The sequence below is a fragment of the Prionailurus bengalensis genome, chromosome C2, assembly GCF_016509475.1.
Source record: "Prionailurus bengalensis isolate Pbe53 chromosome C2, Fcat_Pben_1.1_paternal_pri, whole genome shotgun sequence".
In the NCBI taxonomy this organism is placed as follows: Eukaryota; Metazoa; Chordata; class Mammalia; order Carnivora; family Felidae; genus Prionailurus; species Prionailurus bengalensis.
The window spans coordinates 48613435-48625802 of record NC_057350.1 but is presented as its reverse complement, the minus strand read 5'-3'; the positions used below and the strand labels follow the sequence as shown (position 1 = coordinate 48625802).

At 37.5% G+C, this 12368-nt stretch overlaps 1 protein-coding gene across 1 annotated transcript in view; it reads right to left on the bottom strand.

Moving 5' to 3' along the window:
- The window catches only part of ADGRG7 (adhesion G protein-coupled receptor G7), a 71857-nt gene that overhangs the window by 58535 nt on the left and 954 nt on the right, over positions 1–12368 (bottom strand). The gene's annotated exons all lie outside the window — the stretch shown is intronic.

Genomic DNA, 12368 nt, shown 5'->3' with positions numbered 1-12368 from the left:
ATGTGTCCAAGGAACATAGCAAAGTTTAACAAATAAGGAATATTAGTCCTATGTGAAGTAATAGCAGGACATCGACTGGATTATGAGTGGGTTTATAGACCAAGCCAAGGAGATTTATCCTGCAAGAGTCTAGAGAGATCTTTTATTTTTAAAAAAAATTTTAATGTTTATTTTTGAGAGAGAGAGAGACAGAGTACAAGTCAGGGAGGGGCAGAGAGAGAGAGGGAGACACATAATCTGAAGCAGGCTCCAGGCTCTGTGCTGTCAGCACAGAACCCGAGGTGAGGCTTGAACTCACAAACCATGAGATCATGACCTAAGTCAAAGTCAAGACACTTAACCGACTGAGCCACCCAGGCACCCCTAGTTTTTTTATTCTTAATTGATCTAACAGATAAGTTTATTCAAAATAATAATAGCAATGACATATGAGGTGATTATAGCTTATGGAAAAACGAAATAAAGGACAGAAAAAAATGTAAGGGAAGAGAAGGAGGAATTGGGAATACTGTATTATGAGGTCCTGGCACTACTTATGAGACCCCAGAGATATTAGAAAGTGGACTTAGATTAGGGACACCTGGGTGGCTCAGTCAGTTGAGTGTCCAACCCTAGATTTGGGCTCAAGTCATGATCTCATGGTTTGTGAGACTGAGCACCTCGTCAGGCTCCCAAGGAGCCTGCTTGGGATTCTCTGTCTCTCTCTGCCCCTCCCCCATTCACTCTCTCTTTCTCCCTCTCTCAAAATAGATAAACTTAAAAGATACATTTTGGGGGGCTCCTGGGTGGCTCAGTCAGTTGAGTGTCTGACCAGATTTTGGCTTAGGTCATGATCCCAGGGTCACAGGATTGAGCCCTGTGTCTGGCTCTGCACTGAGTATGGAACCTGCTTGGGATTCTTTCTCTCTCTTCCTCTGCCCCTGCCCCTCTCCCCTACTTGTTCTCTCAAAATAAATAAATAAATAAATTGGTGGTTACTGTAGAGGTTGCAGTATACATTTACAACTAATCTAAGTCCATTTTCTTTTTAAAGAAATAATTAAAAATCAGAGCAAAAATCAATGAAGTTGAAAACAGGAAATTAATAGGCAAAATCAATGAAACCAAAGCTCATTATTTGTAAAGATCATTCAAATTGATAAACCTGTAAACAGTCTAACCATAAAAAAAAGAGAAGGCACAAATAACAGACATGAAAAAGAGTCATCACTACTGATCCCATGAACATTAAAAGAACAATAAAGAAATATTATGAATAGTCTATGCCCCACAAATTTGATAAGCTAGATGAAATGGACCAAGGCCTTGAAGGACACAATCTACTGAACTCACACAAGGAGAAATAGATCATCTGAATAGGCCTATATTGATAAAGAAACTGAATCAATAATCAATAACCTTCCAGAACAATAGGCATCAGGCCCCAGATGGATTTACTGCTGAATCCTACCAAACACTTGAGGAAAAACTGGTATCAATGTTTTACACTCTCTTCTAGAAAACAGAAGCAAAAGGAACACTTCCTAACTCATTCTATGAGGCCAACATTATTCTAATACCAAAATTAGATAAAGACATTACAAAAAAGGAAAATTACATATCAATATCTCTCATGAATGTAAAGTCAAAACTCCTCCAACAAATTATTAGCAAATCAAACCCAAAAATGTATAGAAAAATTTATAACATAATACAGTATTCTCAATCCTCCTTCTCTTCCTTTATAACATGTTCTCATCTTAGGGGAAAGCATCTCATTTCTTACCATTGAGTATGAGATTGAGTTTATGGTTTTTGTAGATGTTCTGTATCAAGTTGATGCAGTTCCCCTATATTTTCACTTTGCTAAGAGTTTTTAACATGAATGGTAGTTGGATTTTGTTGAATGCTTTTTCTGTATTTATTGATATGATCGTGTGATTTTTCTTTTTTAGCCTGTTGATATGAATTACATTAATTGATTTTCAAATGTTGAGCTAGCCTTGCATATCTGGAATAAATCCCAATTTGTTACGATGTATGATTTGTATTTCCCTGAATGATGCAGAAGAATGAGCCTGGACTACTTTCTTATACCATACACAAAAATAAACTCAAAATGGATGAAAGACCTAAATATAAGACAGGATGCCATCAAAATCCTAGAGGAGAATACAGGCAACAATCTCTTTGACCTCAGCTACAACAACTGCTTACTTGACATGTTTCCAGAGGCAAGGGAAAGTAAAGCAAAGATGAACTATTGGGACCTTATCAAGATAAAAAGCTTCTGCACAGCAAAGGAAACAATCAGCAAAACTAAAAGGCAACTGACAGAATGGGAGATGATATTTGCAAATGACATATTCGATAAAGGATTAGTATCCAAAATCTATCAAGAAATTACCAAACTCAACACCCCAAAAAACACAAATAATCCAGTGAAGAAATGGGCAAAAGACATGAACAGACATTTTTCCAAAGAATACATCTAGATGGTGGGGCGCCTGGGTGGCGCAGTCGGTTAAGCGTCCGACTTCAGCCAGGTCACGATCTTGCGGTCTGTGAGTTCGAGCCCCGCGTCAGGCTCTGGGCTGATGGCTCAGAGCCTGGAGCCTGTTTCTGATTCTGTGTCTCCCTCTCTCTCTGACCCTCCCCCGTTCACGCTCTGTCTCTCTCTGTCCCAAAAATAAATAAACGTTGAAAAAAAAATTAAAAAAAAAAAAGAATACATCTAGATGGTTAACAGACACATGAAAAAATGCTCATCACTCATCACCAAGTAAATGGATTTTTTTAAAAAGCTGTGGTATATCCACACAATGGAATATTATTCAGCCATAAAGAGAAATGAGCTATGAAGCCCCCAAAAGATATGGAGGAATCTTAAATACTTTTAGCTAAGTTAAAGAAGCCAGGCTGAAAGAGCTACACACTATATGATTCTAAGTATAATATTCTGGAGGGGCTCCTGGGTGGCTCAGTCAGTTAAGCATCTAACTTCAACTCATGTCATGATCTCACAGTTCATGAGTTCAAGTCCCTCATTGGACTCTGTGCTGACAGCTCAGAGCCTGGAGCCAGCTTCGGATTCTGTGTCTCCCTCTCTCTCTGCCCCTCCCCCACTCATGCTCTCTGTCTCTCTCACTCTCAAAAATAAATAAACGTTAAAAAAATTTAAATATGACATTCTAGAAAGGCAAAACTATAGAAACAGTAAAATGACTGGCGGGTTGGGAGAGGGAGAGAAGGATGAATAGGTGAAGCAAAGGGGAATTTTAGGCAAGTGAACTATTCTGTATGATACTGTAACAGTGGATACATGTCATTATATTTGTCAAAATCCACCAAATTTGTATACACAAAGAATGAACCCTAATGTAAGATGCATTTTAATTAATAATGTATCAATATTGGTTCATTCATTATATAACAAAAGCAACCCACTAGGGTAAGATATTAATAATAAAGGAAGATATGGAGGGGAAGCAGTGATGCAAGAGGGAATAAATAGGAACTCTATATTTTCTGCTTAATTTTACTGTAGCCTGAAACTTCTCTAAAAATCTGGGGCGCCTGGGTGGCGCAGTCGGTTGAGCGTCTGACTTCAGCCAGGTCACGATCTCGCGGTCCGCGAGTTCGAGCCCCACATCGGGCTCTGGGCTGATGGCTCAGAGCCTGGAGCCTGTTTCTGATTCTGTGTCTCCCTCTCTCTCTGCCCCTCCCTCGTTCATGCTCTGTCTCTCTCTGTCCCAAAAATAAATAAACGTTGAAAAAAAAAATCAAGTCATTGGTATAAAAATATAAGATATGGATCCAGATCTCAAAGAGCTTAAGATCTACCAAGAGAGATTTAATTGTAATTGTTATATGACAAACTTCTCCGTGTAACCAAGGAAATGTGTGAATATTTATTTATTGTTTATTTATTTTGAGAGAGGGTGAATGCATGAGAGTGGGGGAGGAGCAGAGAGAGAGGGGGAGAGAGATTCCCAAGCAGGCTCCAGCCATCAGCGCAGAACCCAGTGCAGGGCTTGAACCCATGAACTGTGATATGACGACCTGAACTAATATCAAGAGCCCAATGCTTAACTGACTGAGCCACCCAGGTGCCCTTATGTGAATCTTTTTAAATTGTAGAATAGTTCAAGTACACAAAGTACAGAGTATAAAACATCCCCCACTACCCCAAAGCCAGTTTTAAAAGCTAGGAACTTTCTCTCAGATTTGCTTCAGACTTTTTAAAAAATATGTAATAAAACTTTACAGGAAGAGTTGAAACCCCTTCTACTCCTTTCTATCAACATTCCTTTCTCTCCATACCCAGAGGTTAACACTATATTGAAATTATCATTTATCTTTTACATCATATTTTATACTATTATTATATATAAGATAATCAATACATAGCATTTGCTGCATTTTTTGTTTTGTTTTGGTTTTTACTATTGATTCAACTACTTTTTTTAAGTTTATTTGTTTTATTTGGGGGAGGAGGGACAAAGAGAGAAGGAAAGAGAAAATCCCAAGCAGGCTCTGCACTGTCAGCTCAGAGCCTGACACAGGGCTCAAACTCATGAACCATGAAATCATGACCTGAGCCAAAATGAAGATGCCTGAACCACCCAGGCTCCCTGATTAGACTATTTTAATGGTTACAGTTCGATTTAGGTTTTTTTTCCTTCCTTTGGGGGTAAATTTGGTCATTTATATTTTTTTAGAAAATTTCTACTTGGGCAAAGTTTTTATATTAGCTAGGATAATATTTGCATGGTATTTGCTTATGACTTTATTGATTTTTTAATCACTTCTTTAGTATATATTTTAATAGGTAATACATTCACAGAGTTGGAAAATAAAAATAACATACAAAGTACATAACCTTTCTCCCATCCATAAATATACACAAGAAATAATTTCTATTCATTTTTTCCAATCTTTCTTTTTTCAGTACAAGCAAATATGAATCTATACTTATTTTCATCCTCTTTTCTGTAGCTTGCTGTTGCACTTTACAATGAATGTCCAAAATCTTTCCACAGCAGTTCATAGAAAACTTCCACCTCTTCTTTTACAGCTGCATTATAGTCCATCATAATAAACCCTGATTTAGCTAACTGACCCCTTATTGATGGACACATGTTGTTTTCAATTGTTTCAAAATTGCACTGTACATTGCACAAATTCATATGGAGAATGAATTCCCAGAGGTGCAATTCTGAGCCAAAGAGTGCACCTTTGTCATTTTGACATTTATTTCTAGCTTGCCCTTATAGGGGTTGTATTGACTTGTATTTTCACCAGCAATGCAACTCTATGCAGGGCCTGGAACAAAGTACAATGAAAACCCATATACCATTTATATAAAAGTAGATGTAAAACTTGTAAATTAAGCTCACAAACTGCTAAATAAAGTCTACGTGCTTGATTCTAATACCAGGATAATCATACCTTCCTAAGGACCTGGAAGTCCAGGTCTGAATTTAGGAACTGTGCATTCCTTGGAGTTCTACTTCAGACTGTGACATGCACCCGCCCCACTCTGTCCTCATGCCTGGTAGGGTTCCAGGCCCAAGGAGGCCTTGTGCTGCCACCTACCGACACCCGAGCCAACAGCCACCCCTCAGGGCCAGGTAAGCACTGCCACCACCGGGGCGAAGTGAGGTGAGCAAAATCTCCCTACAAGCCCAGCAGGGGAGTTGGGGACCCGGATGCAAGACGCAAACCCCGGAAGGAGAGATGCGGGCTCTGGGTCAGCGTGCTGTCTTGGCTTTTGCTTAAATCTTGTCTATCATCCTGCTTCTCTGTGTTGTGATCCGCTTTACTTTTGCACATGTTGCTTATATACCTTTTCGTCTTGACAAATCTCGCTGGATATTTATCGTCTTAAATTCATCTTTTCAAAAAACTAGCTTTTGGTTTCGTTGATCTCCATTCTTGTTTTGTTTCCATTCCATTAATTTGTTCTTATTTTCATTACTGCCAAACAACCTTCCTTAGAATTTACTTTCTTTTCTATTTATTTATTTTTGTTTCTTTTGTCTCTAGGCCCAGCTTAATGACAGATGCATAGACAGTACAACAAATGTTTGCTGACTGGCTTCTTTGGCGTTTGCAATTTGGTTGAGGATATCGAGCCCAAGCTGAGCTACCACTCCTCTGTTACAATCCCATCTTTAACACCTTTTGCCCCCCCAGTTCAAGACCCTGTCCCCTGAAATGCCTAAATTACCCACAAAATATAGCAAAGGGAGTATTGGTATTTTTAAGCCTCTGTATTTTAAGTAAAGAAAGACAGACCCTGAAGGATTAAGTGCTTTGTTTGTTTCATTTAGTTTTTAAACCTATGGACTTATAAAAATGACACTTAGCTATTCATTAGCCCAACATCCCCATTCTGTATAAAGAGTACATTCTACATAAAGAGTATATTCTACATAAAGGGTAACTTGTTCCAGATCAATAACTAGTTGACAGCTGAGTGGAGTTAACTCAGATCTTTTGGTTACTAATCAAGTGCTCCAGCTCCACCCTACAAGTGCTGCCTTTACCACAGGGAAAACAGGGATGGAGAGCATCAGCTTCAACTTGAGGATTCATACGCTGGCATGTGTTTAATAGTAGTATTTATTTTTCTTTTATAACACCAGTATAATATTAACATTTTTCTACATTTTCTTACATTATAATAAGCAGTATTTCCAGAAATACGAGTCCTATTTTCAATATCTTTACCACACATCATGGAAAATTAAATGTAGAACGTACGTAACACACTTCATGCTGCTTGAGAAAGTAGCATAAAATATTAAAAATGCCAAATGGAAAACATGAATTTCATTTCTTCTCCTAAACTAAACAAAATTAGAATCTGTTCTGAAAAGTCTAGTTTAATTAAGTGTGGGAATAAAAATGCTCTTCCTTAGTCAAAGAAATTCCAGCAGGAGACTCTAGTATCTGGCTCCAATTCTTTAGGGTTTTAAAATCCTGGCATCTGTCATTTGTCCCAGACCATGAATTTGAAATATTGAGATGAGAATAAAGATTCCTCTTAAATGAGAGGACAATATTTAGGAAAGTTTATTCTACTGTGAAAAGAAACCTAAAAAATGTAAACAAAATATACCTAGTTTTTACCTAAGGTAGAAGTTGTTCTGTATGAAATACCTGGTTACATATTTCAATAAACTGATTAAATATTTTAATAAAATTTTCCCTGATGGTGTAGCATAATATAATTTTTTTAATGCAGGAAGATATAACAATTCTTAGAAATGTTTCTGTTTCTGTTTTAATCAGTGGAACTTAATGATTAAGCCTGTAGTAGACCTTCAGTCTGATAAGGTGAGTTTCAATCCAAAGGTCCCATCTAGGTCAATGGCATGCATTCAAGGTATAATTCAAGGAGCAGAGAAAACTATGCACTAAATGATCTAAAAATTCATAAATTAAAAATAACAGCTAATGGGGCGCCTGGGTGGCACAGCCGGTTAAGCGTCCGACTTCAGCCAGGTCACGATCTCACGGTCCGTGAGTTCGAGCCCCGCGTCAGGCTCTGGGCTGATGGCTCAGAGCCTGGAGCCTGTTTCCGATTCTGTGCCTCCCTCTCTCTCTGCCCCTCCCCTGTTCATGCTCTGTCTCTCTCTGTCCCAAAAATAAATAAACGTTGAAAAAAAAATTTTTTTTAAAAATAACAGCTAATATTTATTGAGTGCTTATAGTGTCCTAAATGTCATCTTAAACCCATAAATGTAGTAACTCATTTAATCATTTAATGACAGCCCTGAAAGATAGGTTTATTATGATTCCCATAAATAGCAAAACTGAAGCACAGAAATGTTGAGTAATTTGCTCAAGTTTACTCAGTAAGTGGTAGCATTGGCATTTCAACAAGGCAGTCTGGCTCCAGAGGTGTTTTGTTTTTTGTTTTTTTTTTTTTTTTGCCCCTGTTTATGTACATTTTTCCCCCTGACTCTCATGTGCAAACTCTTAATCACCACATTCTATACTAGATGTTCTTCAATAAAATATGCTATCAAAAGATCTATGGATGGTGGTTGTATTCAGTATTTTAAGTAAAAATATCTAATACCTGGAAATCAAGGAAAAATCTACTAAGTCAACCCACTTGTGTTAAATTTCTTAATTTGAGAAAGTGACTTTGAGAATGGGATCAGCAATTTAAACATCACTAATACTGATGTTAAAATAATTCATGCTCTTCAGCCAATTACATAACAAAATTTATTCCTCCAAAAAAAAAATCCCTTCCTTTTCACAGCAATTGTTTTCTTAATTTAGAGAATGGTTATATGAGGAAGCAAGAAGGGAGACTGGCAAAACAACAGAAGAGAGGTTTACAACAGCAGGATTAAGACTAAATAACACTACAGCTCTCCACTTACTAGACCTTTTGTCGAACCCTAAAATACAATCTGTCCTCCAGGAACAGTCCCATGAGTTTGATTTATTAACAAGTTTGCCTCTTGAGTAAGTACTGTAGTTGAGTAAAACGGAAGTCAAGCATCTGTGTACAAATTATTTTCTGAGAATCAATAAACTCTCCTTGACCTTTCCCCACAACCCATATTTCCTACTGTGCAAGAATTTCAATGCTATGAAGTTTGACCTTGGGGTTTGGAAATATTGCAACCTAGTAAAGTCTTTTCTTGGCCTGAGGCCTAAGTGAGCCCATGATAGGAAATGAAGGTCAGGGTATCTGGAAAGAGTGGGAAAGGCACTCATGCTTGCAGAAAGGAGGAAGTTTTATAATCTAGAAGAGACATAGGATATGGTTCAATAGGGCATAATCATCAATGGTAATATGTCATAAGGTTAAGATATTCTCCCTAAGAGTTAAGAAAAAAATCTCCTACTATTATGATTATGGACATCTGTCTATGTTTACACCAGGCCTTGCTCAAGTTGAAAAATGTCAAGGGAAAGATGTATAATAAGACTTAATTATGTTTCATTTTACTTTCATCAAGTGTGATTGGACCAAAAAGCTGCACTGCTTCTTGTATCACAAGGTTCTTGCTATTGGGAGCAAAAGTCCAAAAGAGATAGAATGCCTTACGTTGTCCATTCTGAAAACACATCAGATGAGGCACATATTACTTGATATTCTACAAAGAAGGCCTAATGTGAAAAGGCTAGAGGTCAGGCAAAACTTCAATTTGCTCCAACATAAAAGCATCCTTTTGTTGATCATACAGCTAAACAGAAGAGATCATACACAACAGGAGAGACCCTAATGAAGCGGAAGTTCTAGAAATGGTCAGAGTGTTGCATGGCCTGGGGCAGAGGAAGAAAACTAAAATGGTGTCTGTCTTAACTGATGTAAACAAAACCATAATAACATTCATTTTAATATTTATTTATTTACTTCTTGAATACAGCTATTTGACAACTTTCAGTCCAGTTTCTGCTTTTCACATGATTCTTTCATTTACTCATAAGCTAGGTACTAGCAACTGTATTCCAGGTACCCATATAGGTACAGAGAGGGTAGATTGATAAGTCAGGTCCCTGATTTCTTAGAGCTTTCATTCTAGGAATGGGGAGACAGACAGCAAACAAATAAGAAATTACCAGGTGATAAAAGCCATGAACAAAATACATGTGAAAGAGAGCAAATAGAATGATAACCTTGGACTGAGTGGATAGAAAAGGTCTCTTTGAGGTGGTGACATTGAAACTAAGACCTAAATCATAAGGGAGGTGGCTGTGTGAAACTCAGGGTGACATGTTCCAGCAAACAGATATCATCATAGAAGAACTTCAAGTCTTGAGCTCCTTCCAAGAGTCATCAAAAGTTTTGAAAAATTTCTTTACCAAACAGAACTTCAAAAGCCTAGGATATCTTATTTCTGAAAGCCTAGATGGAAAAAGTGTTATACTTGACAATATATCTTATTGTGATGCTTTGATGAAAAAAAAGGTCATTATTATTTAATGTTTTCAGCAGCAGCACATAAAAATGCCAAAGACTATTCTAGCAATTCTGAAAGAATTGCTACTCCCATGCTTGTCTACTCCCATGAAATGCTGTCAACTTCATCTGGACTGGAGCTTACCATGACCTTTTACAAGAGGACTTATTAAGTAATAGGAGCAGAATTAACAGTTTTCCTATACTACACAGATCATTGGCATTCTAGAGGTATTTGTTTGATATTTAAACCAATAATTTGGGTTTTTTTAATGACTCATTACACTTAGCAATTAGACAGAGATAAGCTTGTTTGATGGCCATTAGATGTTGGGGCTTATGTGAATGTGAGAAATCTTTACATTAAAGGCAGTCACCAGGATGAATGTTGTTAGAAAATGGGCAATGTTCCAGGCAATGCAGTCTGAATCTGTACTTTCTTCTGCTGTTCTAGACTAGAAGATCAACAGCGGACAATCCTAGAACTTTGCAAAGCTGAAGGAGGTGCTTTGGCAAAACCTGGAAGAATGTGGCAAAGCTATGGCAGTTACTCCACAGCCAAAAATCTATAAACACCATTTGAAGACTCAGAAAAGCTTAAAGGTGAAGCATACTAATCTATGCTCTAGAAGCACCATTAATAATGGAGACCTCATTGACTTGAAGACAAACAGCATACTTACCAAAGTGCGTAACTTTGCCTAGAAAACATTCTACTAGTTACTGCATATTTTTTGTGAATTTGGGTTTTTAGGCATAGGTGCCTAAAAAAAATTTTTTTAAACCTGAAGGTGAATTAATTGATTGGGTTACCATTGTCTTCCCTCTAGGAAGGCAGAATAGTGCAGGAGTGAAGAGCATCGATACTAAAGTCAAAATAATCTAGATTCAAATCCAGACCCAACACTTTCTAGCTACATAAGTTTGAAGAGATTCTTAGAGCCTGGGTTTCCCCATATGTAACATGGATATAATAATAACTGCTTCAAAGGTAGCTGTTAGGGTTAAATGAGATAAGTATGTTGTACACCTGAAACTAAGGTAATATCGTGTGTCAACTACAATCAAATAAAACCTTTTTTAAGAAAAATTCAGAGCAAGGACACATTTGTGTTCTTTGAGGAGCTGGTATGCTTTTACTGTTAAACAAGGTTTTTTTGTTGCTTATTATGCTTTGTTTGGGGTCTTGGCCCTCAGGAAGTTCAGGGATATGTCTCAGGGATATGTTTTGTATTTGTTTTTAGCAACTTCTGCTGTTTTCTTCCTTATAGTGTTTAATACTTTGGTCCTTGTTTTAATGGTTCTATTATACCTGTCTCCATTATAAGTCACCACAAATTTCCCTTTAAAAGTAGATGTCCTATAAAGGAAAGAAGGAAAGGAGGGAAGGAGGGAGGAAAAAAGATTTCTTAAAAGTATACTCTTTAAATAAGGTCTTATAAATTTAGCAGCCTTAATGAGGTAAAAATCTATAGTTCATAATTTTTTAACTTTAAACAAAAATAAATAAAACAAATGGAAACACATTTTTCTCAAGTTTAAATGTTATTGGTTTTGTTCTGGAAAATTTTCTCATGCTAATTCTACAAATCCTGTTAGTACATTTTCTAAATAATGTTCTGTGGGGCAGGGAAGGAAGGACCATGAGATCTCAGCTGTCACTCCATCAACAGTGAATATATTTGACTCCTTTTCTCTCCAGCATGGGATCTTTGCAGCCATGCATTGTGCTTCTCCTGGCTCCCCCAACCTTCCATCCTCCTCAGGTACCTTCTCAGACAGCAGATCACCCCTCCTTCTGCTCTCTAGACTAGTCTTATTTACCGTTATTTACTCAGTTTTATTAGAATCTTTCTCTGTTTATTACAAAAGGAGCGTTTGGCACATCCAGCTTTGAATCCCTTCATGGAGAACCTCTGCAGCCCAAGTGAACAGGCACTGGGACTATAGAAAGTCTTCAGTGTGAGTTACTGGGGGTTTTCCTCTAACACCATTGTTTTACACCCATGGCTCCCCCTCCCACCTTCCAGTGTCATTTCTAGCACACAGAAAGTTACTAACAGATACTTGTTGAGTAACCAGAAAAATCATTTTCTTTTTTTTTTAATGTTTATGCACTTATTTTTAAGAGAGAGAGAGAACATGAGCATGGAAGAGACAGGGAGAAAGGGAGAGAGAGAATCCTAAGCAGGCTCCATATTGTCAGCACAGAGCTCTACATGGGGCTCAAACTCACAGACCACAGTGTGAGATCGTGACCTGAGCCAAAATTAAGAATCTAACCTGGCTGAGTCACCTAGGCACCCCTGAAAAAATCATTTTCTAAGTAATCTTAATTTTTTAAGTAGTTTTTTACACTTAGAGAGTGAGAACTTTATGCACAAACCTTAAGAGTTTATTTACCATCCTAGTGAGAACATTCCGAAAATGAAATTCCATTCTGGGCATATTTGAT